The sequence below is a fragment of the Cherax quadricarinatus genome, chromosome 22, assembly GCF_038502225.1.
Source record: "Cherax quadricarinatus isolate ZL_2023a chromosome 22, ASM3850222v1, whole genome shotgun sequence".
Taxonomy (NCBI): Eukaryota; Metazoa; Arthropoda; class Malacostraca; order Decapoda; family Parastacidae; genus Cherax; species Cherax quadricarinatus.
The window spans coordinates 21,505,815-21,522,230 of record NC_091313.1 but is presented as its reverse complement, the minus strand read 5'-3'; positions in this window follow the sequence as shown (position 1 = coordinate 21,522,230).

Below are 16,416 nucleotides of genomic sequence, written 5' to 3'. Positions count from 1 at the left end.
AGTTATGTAATCTCAAGTCATTATGGGTGCTGATGTCATTGGGGCAGTTGTCTCACCTTCTTGAAGAATGTCACATCGAACGCAAAGTTGATTATTTATTTCTTCTTAACCACTTGAAAGAAATTGATAGACTATTAGGTGATGTCTAGAAGATAACTCTTACAGACGCCTCTTGATCGTAGGTGTCAGGAAAGATAAAGAGTAGTAGTTTGTTCCAAGTAATAACTGTTGACTGGATAACAGAGTTAGCGTTCTCTTCTGGGATTAGCAGGTTCAGGAGCATTTGTGATAAGAGATTGTGTTGTGAGCACATTACTGTGAGAGGAGACTGTACTGTGAGACACTATGAGAGAAGAGACTGTTGTGAGACACTACCTAGAGAAGAGACTGTTGTGAGACACTACTGACAAATCATATATGTCAGTAGGGTAAACATCTCTTTATATGTGGTTGCCATCCCGCAGATACGTATCGAGATATCTCTTTACATTAAGAACCCTCCTTTACCTAGCAGTATATATGTACCTGGGTGTTAGTTCATTAGATATCCCCGAAGAGATACCTTCTGATTTTTTTCATTTTCTTTTTTTCCTACAGCTTTCCGATTTTATTTCCCTCATGACTCGAGAACGCCTCATCCGGTCGGCTTCAGTTTTTCAACAGATGTGTACGGTAACGAGGACCAAATTCTTGGAACAATTGGCATGTTGATGTGCCCTGTGATCAAAGTTGTTGAACTCCCCATCTTTCATCAGTGGCGTAGCTTTAAATGTTCAGAAAGGTGCCAAAAAATTCGACGGCTGTGTAGAGTGAAATTCAGACGTGTAGGCGCAGATTTTATAATTTTATGTGGAAAATATTGTGAAATTTTTATTCCTGTTAAATCACGTTAAATAATTCAGTTTTCCTCTTCTGATGCATCTTATGGCTAGCATAGTTCCTGTTAGGTTTTGTTTGTGTGCTGCCACGGATTGCAACAACTTGGAGTCGTTGCAATTTGTGCCATAACTAGAAAATGACTCATTTGATTGGCTTCAAATTTTCACCACTGGTGTTGTTTATTGAACAGAAGGCTCACGTTATCATTCAGTGGCATAAATCCTAATTTGCCTTCAAAATATTATTGACGATGCATTCCATAAGAAGGATGATGTTCCATGAGTTTACTCCGAGTTGGGGCAAATTTGAATTTTTACTGAAATAGTTAAACTTGGAAACGTTGGAATCAGATCAATTACTGAAGAATGCCTTTTCTGATCGGCTTCAAACTTTTACCATTGGTGGGTTTTATTAAAACAGATTGTCGCTTACTTTGAGCTGTGTAAATATCAGTTTGCCAGTTTTATTAAGCAAATTCTTTCCCATGTAATAAGGATACCTCTTCTGATCAGCTTCAAACCTTGAAGGCTGGTGTATCTTAATACCAGGTATATTTTTGTGTTTTGGACTGCATGTGTGCCAATTTGTCTTTTTTTCTGTTTTTTTTCTTTGCTAAATATCATATTTGATTTTTTAAAAAATGAAAGTATTGTAGAGACTTTTAAATAGAATGTAAATGGGAAAAGCAAACTGAAAAAAATGAAAGTCCTGGTTTTATAATGTTTTTAAGTTTAACTTTTTTTCGCAACGTTTTCTTCTGCTTTTCACAAATTTTCATCATTGCTCAACAATACCTTATTCGATCAGTTTCAGATTTTCAGCGCTTGTATACCTTATCCTGGACAAGTTTCATGGGACAGTTAGCATGCGTAGGTGTCCTGTGCACTATGTTACACCATTCCCAAACTTTGTTTCCGTGTAATTGGTGGAGACAGGCTTATCTGAACGACTTTAAAAATGTCAGCAATGTCTATCCTGTTGCTCAACTCTCGAAAAAATCTGTCCTTGTCCACCCTATCAATTCCTCTCAGTATTTTGTGCGTTATTATAGTCCATTTTTCTCTAGTGTCATCAGATTTAGCTTCCATCACTTCTCCTCATTGGACATACATCGTACTCCTTCGTCCCGGGACTAGTCTCTTTGCAAACTTCTCCGCTTTCTTCAGTGTCTTGACATGCTTGACCAAGTGTGGGTTGCATACTCGAATATGAGCCTGACATACACCGTATACAGTGACGTGAATGACTCCTCGCTTAGATTTGTGAAAGCTGGTCTTGGATTTGCCAGTCCAGCATTTGCTGCTGCAGTTATTCGACTGACGTTCACCTTAGGCGAGATATATATATATATATATATATATATATATATATATATATATATATATATATATATATATATATATATATATATATATATATATATACTGGGTGCAATATTCACCCCAAGGTCCCTCTCCTCGAGTGAGGTTTGCAGTCTTTGTCCCAGGAGAATGTATTCTGTAGTCTTCTTTGATTTTCTCAAATGTGCATAACTTTGCACTTACTTGGGTTAAACTCGAGTAGCCACTAGTCAGACCAGATCTGCAGCTTCCAGGTTTATATTTAGCAGTGGTGGGCACAGCTAACGGAAAAGTTAGCGAACCGCTAATCAGCTAACTAAAAAATTAGCTCCGCTAACGCTAAACCGCTAAACGGCCGAAGAAATTAGAGAAAGCTAACGCTAAACGCTAACCGCTAACTTTTTCACATGAATTCAGATTCGGTTTAGGTTTTGTTTTCTTTAACTTTTACTTTTAAGACTTTTAGAACAGACCTGGAGAGCTTCCTAATATGATATAGAATGTCAAGGTCATGTGATGGTCAAGTGCCGGTAGTGCGAAAATAGCGATTGTTTAAGTTTGTGATGTAAGGTGAGCGACCGACAAGGAGACACTTGTCACTGTACTGAAGCCCCGTAGCACCCGAACAGATTAAGTTAGCTTATTTGACTGTTTTTTTCATTAGTTTCAGTTACTCACTGTATTCGTTCATTTTATTCTGTTTCTATTCATGTTTGCATTTAACTTAATTTAGATTTTGAGCCTAATAAACTACAAACAAGTAGTTGAAAATGGTGCTTAAATTTGTAACCTTGAGGCCAACTTATTGCTGCACCAGCGATACAGCCATACACGTGCACACAAATAGTTAAATGAACAAATGAAATCAAACATCAATTTAAATCCAACATACACTTTATTTGCTGTACAAAATGCATAGCATGGGTATTATGCCAAACTCAGATGATGGCTGGGCTGATTACTACTCTGGCTGGACCTTCTCCTTCGCTTAGATGTGATGCTGGTTGCCCTTCATGAGCATCAGCCTCTCAAAGTTTCCATCTGACAGGGTGGCTCTGTTGGCCCTCAAGATATCTTTGCCTATAGAGAATAGGCGCTCAACTGCAGCACTGAATGGGATGGCAGTGTTATACTTAATGAACAGGTCGATCAAGACCTACTCACCCAAGAAGGCGACTTCACTCGTGACCTCCTTTGAGCCGGTCACCAGCTGGGTTTTCACCATACTCTGAGCCTTCGACTTCAGTAATCTGTGGCTTCTGCTATCCCGGAACTGAGTGATGCTGCTGAAGTCATCTCTATCCTCATTAGGGGTGCTGCTGCTCTCCTCACTAGTCTCCATCATGGGTGCTTCCACGAAGGTCTCCATGGTGTTCCTCACTTTGCTGGCCAGGCTGTTGTCATACTCCTCCAGCCACAGCAGGCGAAACTTGGGGTGGAACGCAGCGGCTAGCTGGCACTCCTGGCCTTCTTGGAGGAACCCAAACCTTTTCGCGCTTCCTGCCAGGATCGCATCTACCAGAGGACTGCAGTACACGAGACGTTTTGACTTGATCTCCTTCAACTTCATGACGGTAGCCGTTATGTTGGCAGAAGGCTCTCGAGATAGGCCTGGTCCTCCCCCTGGTTCTTATCTAAGGCCTTGGCAACATTGGCCACCACCTGAGCGTACTACGTCAGGAAGCCGACCTCAGGATCAGTGAAGGTCTGCAGCTTCAGCTGTGTCTTCACCCTGTTGGGCTGGCACATGACGCACAGGAAGTACAAAATATTGGCTTTCTTCGTATCCCTTGACTTAGGACAAATTAGTCATCCAGGTGGGGTCGCAGGTTCTGCGACTCCTGGTTCTCAGCCTGAGCAGCCTCTGTTTCAACCACAGCCGCTGCAGACTCCTTAACAACACCCTCAGGCTGAACAGAAACATCTTCCCTGTTCATAACGATAAGTGACAACGCACCCCGGCGATCGCTGACACTGTAAGACTATAACAATGCAGCGCAGATGCTGCTGCTGCTGCGTTGACAAGTCACGTTTACACGTAGTCAGCCAATAGCGTGCATGATTGACTGTTGGAGAAATGCCCACAAGAGACAGGAACAAACACGTGCGCCGTTGAAGAGGCATTGCTTTCCGACTACCAACAACATATTAATTTTTTTTAGCAGACTCAAAGTTATCGGAACTTTGTTTAGTGGAAGCTAATTGGTCCGCTAACTGTTTCCGAAGTTAGCGGAAACGCTAATCCGCTAAACAGAATGTTAATAACAAAATGTTAGTTCTGCTAATTAGCGGATTAGCGGAACTGTGCCTACCTCTAATATTTAGTCTTTCCTGGTCCTCACTTGTTTGTATTCTTCGTCATATCGTTCACCCATACACGAAATAGTATTAGTTCTAGTACTGGTAATTGTGGAACCCCACTCGTAACATGCATCCATTCTAACCTCTGACAATCACTCGTTTTCTTCCTATTAGGCATTCCTTGATCCATTGTAGTGCCTTCCCTGTTATTCTTCCATGCTTCTCTAGCGTTTGTCCCAGTCTCTTATGCGGCACTTTGTCAGAAGCCTTCCTACAGTCCATGAATATGCAATCTTCTCACCTCCTTATTTCTCTCTCTCTCTCTCTCTCTCTCTCTCTCTCTCTCTCTCTCTCTCTCTCTCTCTCTCTCTCTCTCTCTCTCTCTCTCTCTCTCTCTCTCTCTCTCCCCCTCTCCTTCTCATGCTGTAATAAAGTTACCTTGTCGTTGAAGTCCAGCAGGTTTGTGAGACATGATTTACCATCTCAAGCCGTGCTGGTTGTCATTTATGAACCCACGCCTTTCTAGGTACTCCACCACTTTTGTCCTGGTAATTTTCTTTATAACCTTGTATACTATGCACGTCAGTGACACCGGTATATAGTTTAACACTATCTGTCCCCTTTCTTAAATATTGGGACTACATAGTCTGTCTTCGACGCTTCAGACAGTTGCCCTGTGTCCCGGCTGCCTTTGTGAGTTTCTAGCTCACACAATAGCTTCACCTCTTCTGTTGTGTGTGTTTGTGTGTGTGTGTGTGTGTGTGTGTGTGTGTGTGTGTGTGTGTGTGTGTGTGTGTATTGGAGGGGTGAAGTGTTTGTAACAGTGTACAGATTTTGTTATGGGCAGGATATACGGATGGGTATTGACGGTCGGGTGGGTTTGAGTGAGGGGCGTGGGTGTAGGTGTGTTGGATGGGGATGACGGTAAAATCAGCTTGTAAGGACTCCCAGGCAGGATCAGCAGGTCTAATCAGAATTCCCAGCATCCGGCATCTTGAAGGACATAAGTCTAGTGGAGTGTCCAGCAAGCTGGAGGACACGTGCTTTTGTTTACTCTGACGGACAGCTGATCCAATCCGCTTGTTTTTACCCCTTAGAGAGGATACCTACCTCTGGGAGGGAGAGAGAGAGAGAGAGAGAGAGAGAGAGAGAGAGAGAGAGAGAGAGAGAAGAAGGAGAAGGAGAAGGAACAAGCGAGGATGTTGTATACCTCGCTTTCTGAGTGAAAATGCTCTGACCGACTAATAGGTGAAGGGGTCAAGTCTTGCCCTCCGTCGTCTCTCAACTTACAATCGACCTGCATAAATTCTAGCTTCTGGGTTCCTATCACATTTACTCTCGAAACTGTGCATAGAATTTGTCTCCATCACATTCTCTTCGACTTACCACCCTAAGACGGCTTAAACGCTATTTAACATCCTTGTGAGACATCTTCGTTATAAGCCTCGAGCTATGATTCTATGTTTCTCCCACGTAAAAGCCTCTTCCTAATCATAGTACCAGTACCTGTTTGGAGTTTGTATCTCAAGACCATGTCTCACCTGCAACTCTTGTTAAATCATGAACTTGTACTCTACATTACAAGTCCTCTTGACGAGTGTGAACTTTTCTTTGGCTACTCAGCGCTTTTCGGTGTAGCATTCCATCTTATCTTTAATTGGTTTGCCATGAAGTTCCCTATCCCATTGTACTCCAGGTAAAAATTCTCTCATTCCTATGTAATGTCCTCTTTTAAAGTGTAGTTCTCCTGTTACTATTCCTTTCATTTTCTTCTTCAGTCCCACTTCTACCTAATATTCAAAACTGAGCAACGTGGTATCACTGCCACGTTGCTCATTGTTATTTATTTGTATCTGATATTTCAAGTGCTTGCCATGTCTAATCTGCGTGGCACATCTCTCTCGTCATCTTTATCATGGCGGTTCTAAAAGTTTCCCAGTATTACTTTCATTAGCTCTGCTCAGTGTCTCTGGACCTCCATGTGAGTTCAAGGTTTCCCAGTTTATTTCTTTGTTTGTAATTAAGCTCACCATGATCAAAACCAATGTCGGTGGTTCAAGACAGTTGAACCTGCTACCAGCGGACATTAGAGGTATTGCCGGAATGAGTACAGAAGTTTTCAAGAGGAATCTGGATCACTGACTTCGCCAAGTACCAGATCAACCCAGATTGTGATGGATATGTGGACGAGTGAGTCGCCAACAACAGCCTGCTTGAACAGCCAGTCAACAGAAAAGAATAGCCCCAGAAAGGCCTGTGAAAGTAGATAAACTATGGTTAAGGTTCACAGATGTGTCACAAGTGGCTTTGCAGTAAATCTTGCTTATTATGCTTCTTTTTCCAAGCTGTTTATTAATGCTGTGTTGTCTACGTACCACTGCCTTGGTAATGGGTTGTATATCGTTGCCACTATTACCTTCGGTTCCCCACTTAGTATTCCTGTTATATATTTCTTGAACCCCCCCTGCCTTAGTTTAGGTGATTTACTTTCATATATATCTTCTTGTTCTGATCAGTGGTGTCAGTCCACCCTTTCCTCTTGTACTCTTTGTTGTTATTATGCTATGTTAATTTTTGTAGTTGTTGTTATCTCTGTAATAGCTACTATATCAGGTTTATTTTCTGCCGGTATTATCATTAATTCACTTCTCTTATTTGTTCATATTCGCCTATCTTATTTGTGCTCTCATTTACGTTTAGTATAACATTTCCTCCTGTTTTATTTGCAGAAGTTTATCAGGTTAGTTATCCTCTGCTGTTATACATTCCTGTTCTCTGGGGTGAAAGTAACGTTTGTGATGTATGGAAAGATGTGGTTGCAGTGTGGAGGATGGTAATGAATGTAGAGATCTTTGTCTTGTGGGATGGGAGGAAGCACAAGGGGTGTAAGTAGTTGCTATTAGTTGTAGAGAGCTATGTTTGCTTGGGGCCAATAATATTGTAGGGTGGGGGAGTGGATTTGTCGTGTAATGTAGTAAGGGCCAGTTATGTTTTGCGGTTGGTGGGGAGAGAATTGGTAGTGTGTTGAAGGAGGGACCAGCATTGTGGTGCATATGAGGGGATTAGTAATGTTTTGGGAGGTGTCAGCATTTTTTATGAAGCAAATCTGGATACATCCGCAGTGTGTTACCATCTACTCTGTACGAGAGATAGTGGGGGCAAAAACTAGCTATGTTTCCATGTTATATTCCATCACACAGACAAATAATGAAATGTGTCAGCCTGAGCTGGGAGAACCCAGTAGAGCAATAAGGATATCATCTAGTATTCCATTAAGGGTTCATTAGTTACGGCAGCTTCAAAGGTCTCGTTCCAGCAGATCTGGAGCTACTGTTGCTTTGGAAGTGCCATCTCTCATTATGGCTTTTCCCACACACAAGAAATGGAATTTATAAAGATGTTAATGTTGTGGGATGTGAGGAAGGAAGCTCGTGGCGTGTGGGAGAGGTTGATAATGACTGCAAAGGGATGTATGTTGATGATTGGTCAGTTGTATTATACGTTTGGGAATTAAGTTGTGTGTAGGGTAGAAGGGTGGTGACAATTATATGGCGAGAGAGGTTAAACAGATGTTTGTATGTTGGAGTGGTGATGAGATGCTTATGTTTGGGTTGATGAAGGCTGCTGCTTTGAAGTGTTGGTCAGAGAAGGGGATTGTGAGTGGCAGAAATATAATGAGTGGGTTGAAGAAGGATTGGAGTTGCCGGTAAAGAGAGTAAGATTGGGTTAGATGAGAGAGGGATATTATGGCTCTCTCTTCGTGAGCGAGTCTGTCTCATAATGAGCGAGACTGCCAGTATACTTCTCTTGTAATTAGATTGGACTCTTTCTCCTGTACTTAAGTAGATTAGGATATATTGTCACTTTAATGTTTTCCTGATTATTAGTTAAATTTAGTGAGTTTACATTAACTTGTCTTCTTTAGCAGATGAGGTTGTCTGTGTCTATGTCATAAGTACATGAGGTTGTCTGTGTCTGTGTCATAAGTACATGAGGTTGTCTGTGTCTGTCGCTTAAGCAAATGGGAAAGTCTGTATGCCAGTTTTCTCTTGAATGGTAAAAACATTGGCAAGAGAAACTGCTGTAGGTGCTAGAGATAAGTGTGTGGGTGGATGATGTCAGGTGTGGTGTTAGTGGCAGATGGAAACCATAAGAAGCGTTCATTGACACTGTTTGTGATGACAGAGAATAGGTGCTGTGTGTGTGTGTGTGTGTGTGTGTACTCACCTAATTGTGGTTGCAGGGGTCGAGACTCAGCTCCTGGCCCCTGACTCCTGCGTGTGCGTGTGTGTGTGTGTACTCACCTCACTTAGTAGAGATTGCAGGGGACGACTCCTAGCTCTTGGCCCCGCCTCTTCACTGATCGCTACTAGGTCACTCTCCCTGAACCGTGAACTTGATCATACTTCTGCTTAAAGCTATGTATGGATCCTGCCTCCACTACATCGTTTCCCAAACTATTCCACTTCCTGACTACTCTGTGGCTGAAGAAATACTTCCTAACATCCCTGTGATTCATCTGTGTCTTCAACATCCAACTGTGTCCCTTTGTTACTGTGTCCAATTTCTGGAACATCCTGTCTTTGTCCACCTTGTCAATTCCTCTCAGTATTTTGTATGTCGTTATCATGTCCCCCCTATCTCTCCTGTCCTCCAGTGTCGTCAGGTCGATTTCCCTTAACCTCTCCTCTGTGTGTGTGTGTGTATGTATGTATGTATGTGTGCATGTGCGTGTCTGTGTGTGTACTCACCAATTTGTACTCACCTATTTGTGGTTGCAGGGGTCGATACATAGCTGCTGGCCCCCGTCTCTTCACTGGTTGCTACTAAGTCCTCTCCTCTCTCTCCTTGCTCTATGAGCTTTATCATACCTCGTCTTAAAACTATGTATGGTTCCTGCCTCCACTATATCAGTTGCCAGACTATTCCACTTCCTGACAACTCTTTGACTAAAGAAGTACTTCCTAACATCTCTCTGACTCATCTGAGTCTTCAGCTTCCAATTGTAACCCCTTATTTCTGCGTCCCATCTCTGGAACATCCTCTCTGTCCACCTTGTCATTTCCTCGCTGTATTTTGTATGTCGTTATCATGCTTCTCCTACCCTCCTGTCCTCCAGTGTCGTCAGGCTGATCTCCCTTAACCTTTCTTCCTAGGACATTCCCCTGATCTTTGGAACTAGCCTTGTTGCAAACCTTTGCACTTTCTCTAATTTCTTGACGTATTTGACTAGATGCGGGTTCCAAAACTGGTGCTGCGTACTCCAGTATGGGCCTGACGTACACGGTGTATAGAGTCTTGAACGATTCCTTACTGAGGTATCGGAACGCTATTTTTAAGTTTGTCAGGCGCCCATATGCTGCAGCAGTTATCTACTCGGTATTATATTCACCCCCAAGATCCTTCTCCTTAAGTGAGGCTTGCAGTCTTTGGCCACCTAACCTATACTCTCTGTGGGGTCTTCTTTGCCCTTCCCCTATCTTCACGACTTTGCATTTGGCGGGGTTAAATTCGAAGAGCCAGTTGGTGGATCAAGCTTCCAGCCTGTCTAGGTCTCTGTAATCCTGCCTGGTCCTCATCTGATTGAATCCTCCTCATTAACTTCACATCATCTGCAAACAGGGACACTTCTGAATCTATCCCTTCCGTCAAGTCATTCACATATACCAAAAATAGCATTGGTACTAGGACTGACCCCTGTGGAACCCCGCTCGTCACAGGCGCCCACTGTGATACCTCGCCACGCACCATGACGTGTGTGTGTGTGTGTTTATACATGTACTCACCTATATGTGGTTACAGGGATAGAGTTTTAGCTCTTGGCTCCGTCTCTTCGTTGATTGCTACTGAGTTCACTCGCTCCTGGCTTTGAGAGCCTTATCGCACCTGTTCTTGAAACTATGTATATACCCTGCCTGTACCACGCCACTATCCAGGTCGTTCCACTTCCTGACTGCTCTGAGGCTGAAGAAATACTTCCTAGTTCTTCTGTTATTTAATGTTACCAATTTTAGCTCCCTTAATCTCACTTCATAACTCATACCCCTTTGCTCCGAGATCAGTATCTCTGAAAACTCCTATACTTTCTCCAGTTTCCTGCCATATTTCACCAGATATGGGTTCCATACTGGTGCTGCATACTCCAAGATTCCTGAAATCTGATCTTAGATTTGAAGTCATTGCAGTCCTGTTTTGCTATATGTGGTTGGTTGCACATCTCTACTATCACCACATTGAATCCCCCGTCCTGAATGTACCTATTATATAGTAATTTTGCCTCTGTGTATTCCTATATTTTTAAAAATCAATTTGTTTCTCACTAACAGTACTGCTCTTTCCCGTTATCTGTTTCCTTTATCTTCCTAATAATTTGATATCCAGCTGGGAAAATTGTATCTTTTATCTTCATGAGTTTTATATCTATGTCTGAGGATGCCTGTATTATTGCTTGTTACATTCTTCACTTTTGTCTGGAAATTGACCACATGTACCATGTGGTCAATTTCCTTTCTCTTGCTATGTTCTGGTTTCTTGGTCCTTGCTCATAAGTCAGGGAGCGATTAAGAGATTTGGAGAAGTGGGAGTTAAGAGATTTTTGGGAGACAGATTTGCACTGGAAGCTGTCAGATTTATGAATGTAGCATAGTGTTTCAACGGGGAGATGGACTGGAGCTTGAGAAAGCAGTGTTGTGAACTTTGCCTGGCATAACTCTGGAAGCTGGAATTTTGTACCAGTTATCACCCTGTTTCTTCTTCCTGTGTTGGTGGGTGTTTATTCTCTTCTTTTCTGTTCCTTCGGGATTGAGGTACACACGGCGATGTGGATTGTGGATAAACAATAGATTAAAACATCTTATTGGTCAAAAGAGAGGCATATATAGGCGTATCAGAAGAGGGGATGGACTGTTAAGAAATCAATATATTGAGTTAAAGAGAGAAATAAAAAAAAAGAATAAGAAAAGCAAAATGGGATTATGAGGCTAAAGTTGCCAGGGATTCGAAGACTAGCCCAGAAGGGTTCTTTCAGGTATACAGAAGTAAGATTTATTACAAGATAGGTCCACTTAAGAGTTACTCAGATAGATCACTGACAGCGATAAGGAAATGTGTGAACTTTTCAATACCTACTTCCTCTCAGTTTTTACTCAGGAAGATACTAACGAAATTCCAACAATAATAAATTATGTAGAACAGGACGATAATAAACTATGCATTATTGGGGTAACTATTGACATGATCCTCAGACAAATAGAGAAATTAAAACCTAACAAATCCCCAGGCCCTGATGAACTGTTTGCGAGGGTTTTAAAGGAATGTAAAGAGGAACTTAGCATACCTTTGGCTAATCTTTTCAATATATCACTACAAACTGGCATAGTGCCAGACAAGTGGAAAATGGCAAATGTAATACCTATTTACAAGGCAGGTAACAGGTCCTTAGCTTCGAACTATAGACCAATAAGCTTTACCTCCATAGTTGGTAAATTTATGGAATCAATAATTGCCGAAGCAATTCGTAGCCATCTTGATAGGCACAGATTGATTAATGAATCTCAACACGGTTTTACAAAGGGGCATTCCTGTCTTACGAATTTACTAACTTCTTCACTAAGGTATTTGAGGAGGTAGATCATGGTATTGAATATGATATTGTGTATATGGACTTCAGTAAGGCTTTCGATAGAGTTCCACATCAGAGGCTATTGAGGAAACTTAAGGTACACGGAATAGGAGGAGAATTTTTTTCTTGGGTAGAGGCATGGTTGACAAATAGGCAGCAGAGAGTTTGCATAAATGAGGAGAAATCAGAATGGGGGTACACCACAAGCGGTGTTCCACTGGGGTCAGTGTTAGGCCCCTTGTTGTTCACAATTTACATAAACGACATAGATGAGGGAATAAATAGCGACAAAAGTAAATTTGCTGATGACACCAAAATAGGCCGTCCAATTCATTCTAATGAGGATATTAGAGCACTTCAGGATGATTCGAATAGACTGATGTAATGGTCGGAGAATTGGCAGATGCAGTTTAATATAGACAAATGCAAAGTTCTGAATGTTGGACAGGAAAATAACCATGTAACGTAAACTAAATAATGTCGATCTTATCATTACGGATTGCGAAAAGGGTTTAGGAGTTCTGGTTAGCCGTAATCTGAAACCAAGACATCAGTGCATAAGTGTTCGCAATAAAGCTAATAGAATCCTTGGCTTCATATCAAGAAGTAAAAATAATAGAAGTCCTCAGGTTGTTCTTCAACTCTATATATCTTTGATTAGGCTTCATTTAGATTATGTTGCACAGTTCTGGTCATCGTTTTACAGAACGGATATAAATGCACTGGAAAACGTACAGTGGAGGATGACAAAGTTGATCCCATGTATCAGAAATTTTCCCTATGAGGATAGACTGAGGACCCTGAATCTACACTCTTTAGAAACGCATAGAATTAGGGGGGTATAAATGGAAAACAGGAATTAATTAAGGGGATTTAAATAGCGTGCTAAAGCTATCTAGCTTAGACAGGACTCGCAGCAATGGTTTTAAATTGGAAAAGTTCAGATTCAGGAAAGATATAGGAAAGCACTGGTTTGGTAATAGAGTTGTGGATGAGTGGAACAAACTCCCGAGTACCGTCAGAGAAGCTAAGACGCTGTGTAGCTTTAAAAATAGGTTGGATAAATACGTAAGCGGGTGTGGGTGGGTGTGAGTTGGACCTGACTATCTTGTGCTACTAGGTCAGATGCCGTGCTTCTGCCGGTGGGAGACTTGGACCTGCCTCACATGGGCCAGTAGGCCTGCTGTAGTGTTCCTTCTTTCTTATGTTCTTATGTGTGTGTGTGTGTGTGTGTGTGTTTGCTAGTTACTAGTTGTCAAAGGAACTTGTCGATAGACACTTGACGTGTTGTGTATTGTGTTAGTTACTAACCATACCCCCGGCCGGGATTGAACCCGCGGTCATAGTCTCAAAACTCCAGCCCGTCGCGTTAGCCACTAGACCAGCTAGCCACAATAAGATTCATCCAACTAGGTATATTTCTACACCATAGGAAGGTTAGCACAGGCACCTCTGTGGCTAGCTGGTCTAGTGGCTAACGCGACGGGCTGGAGTTTTGAGACTCTATGACCGTGGGTTCAATCCCGGCCGGGGGTATGGTTTGTTTGCAATCGTGTCATTACGATTTCTTGAGTCGTGTTAGTTACTAGTTGTCGGAGGCACTTGTCGATAGACACTGTGTGTGTGTGTATGTATGTTATGTATGATATGTGTGTGTGTGTGTGTGTGTCAGTGCATCAGTGACCTGGCCCTCCTACTTGTGAGGCAACATTTACATATCCAGCAAGAATCAGGCAGGTGTGGCAATAACCATGTCACTCAGGATGCACTTTGCGTCCTCTTTTAAAGGTATAATTCCCAAGGATAGTTGGTAAATCCAGGCCATGAGGACAGATATTTACCTTATCTGCTCTCATAAGTTGGTGACGGCTGTCTGTTCTCTCTCTCTCTCTCTCTCTCTCTCTCTCTCTCTCTCTCTCTCTCTCTCTCTCTCTCTCTCTCTCTCTCTCTCTCTCTCTCTCTCTCTCTCTCTCCCTTCCTCCCTCCCTCCCTCCCTCCCTCCCTCTCTCTCTCCCTCTCTCTCTCCCTCTCCCTCTCCCTCCCTCCCTCCCTCTCCCTCTCTCTCTCTCCCTCTCCCTCTCCCTCCCTCCCTCTCCCTCTCCCTCTCTCTCTCCGTCTCGTAGTTTTTATAAGGTCCAGTCTCCTGGAGAGAGTTCGTGGAGAGAGTCACTAGTATCTCTGAGTAACATTAAAGGTTGAAACTTTACTAAGTGATGGGACTGGCACTATGTAGGTGCTATGTTATTATCGTCAGTGTTACTTACATGACTGTTTACATAGGTGGTAGTGTTGCCTCCGTATATACCAGCTTCCAAAGGTATTTACACAATTGAAGATGTGTAACTATATGTGGATTTAGCAAAAAAAAAAAAAAAAAAAAACTGGAGGTGTGCACTCTGCCGTTTCCCCTGTGAATAAATACTGAAATAAAAACCTCTGTGAATGCATTTTATGTAATATGTCGTATGTTATAATATGTCATAGTTATATTTTCTTCTAAAACCCGAGGTTCATTCATTCATGTCTCTACAATGGTTAGTTTGCGAAGTCTGATTTTGCTTTAATAACGTGAAGTACTGTACCTGCTGAGAGTACTCCAGAGTACAACCCATCTTCTCACTAATACAACAGACGTGTGGTTTGTGTGTTTAAGAGAGGCTCTTAGACATAAGCTGTTCGTGTACTTATTTTCGTTACAGCCGGTTAACGTTACGTAAATGTAGGCTAAATTTAGTTTGGTTAGGCTAGGTATACATAAATTAGTCTATTACATAAAATAGTACTTGGTTGTGGTTGTGACCGTGCAGATGATGACGCACTCAAACCTTTATGAATCCTATCTTTACACGAGGGAGAGAGAAATTTAGGAGCTTCGAACTCGCAATCTAGAGTGCACTAGCTTGTCTCACTGACCACTAGAGCATGCTGGCTACATAGCTTTTCGGGAGCAAGAGCTGGAGGTAGTCTAGTATAGACTTACTGGTGGTGGAAGGAACACTATCAAAAACTTAACAGGAACTGTCACATGTACGATACCTCTTCTAACATGACCTCCACTCCTCAATATTCTCGCTCTGACAGTCATATATCTTCAAATTTGAACGTATCCTATTTTTTCTCGATCACCTCATCGCCAGATGTATCGCAGCCTATTTTTCTAATTTGCTCTTGTTAAATATATGTTTCCAAAGGTTCATGTAAACCATCTCAAATTAATCCTACCTTACCTATATTAACGTAATAAAAAATAAAACAGAAGTCAGTAACAAATGTAAAATATTGAAATATTTACGTTTAGTAAAACGTCCAAAAATGGCGTGGGGCGACAACAAGAGCCTGGTTGAATAAGCAATCAACAGAACACACTAGCACCAGGCCGTGCTACCAGGGTAGGAAAACTAGAAACTGTTCACAGGTATATCACAGATATATGACGTTACAAAATGAGAATTTGTTGTTGAACAGAGTTGTAACTCTTATTGTAGCCAAGGTGATGTAGTGGTCGGTACGACTTCTTAGTGAATTGTGGATCAGAAGTTCGAGACTCCACCACTCTTTAAAACAGTTTTAAGAGGTTTTCTGGTGTAATGATATAGCTTAGAGGGCGATACAGAGTTTCAAGAGTAAATATAATATGACCCAAGAGACCAGGAAACAATAATGTGTTTAAAGGGCAGGGCCAGTAGCTGAGACTCGACCCTAGTAAATATAAGTGGGTGTTACACAAGTGGGCAAGTACATACAAAGTGCGGCACGTATGAACATTTCTTATCTGCACATCGTAAAAGCATGTCCCCCCCCCCTCCGGGCTAATACTGACTGATGGTCCACTTGAGAGAGAATCTCTTATCAGTTATATTTGTTCCCTTGAGTAATTGAAGCCACATCGTGCCCTGTAAATCAGTTTCTTACGGCAAATAAATTACGTCCAACTCCTTCATATCTTCAACAGTCTTTATTTTTTTTTTATCTCAGTGTTGGACTGATGAAGCTGCTGGCTTGCGGAACGTTCCTGCAGTGACGTTACCCAAGTCTTCCACAATGTTTTATTCATCAGTTTCTTAGTTTTCTAAATATTTTATTCAGTAATGAAATAAATGTGTAGATATGTCAAGCCTGGACGCAAGAGACCTACACTGCCCCTGACCTCCCTCCTTCCCAGGTGCTCCTCACTAGTGACCATAAGTTTAGATGCTTGTACTCACTTGTATTGTGGTGTGTCTTCACTCAGGATGTACTGCATTCACATACTTCAGCCGCTCCATATAATGACTT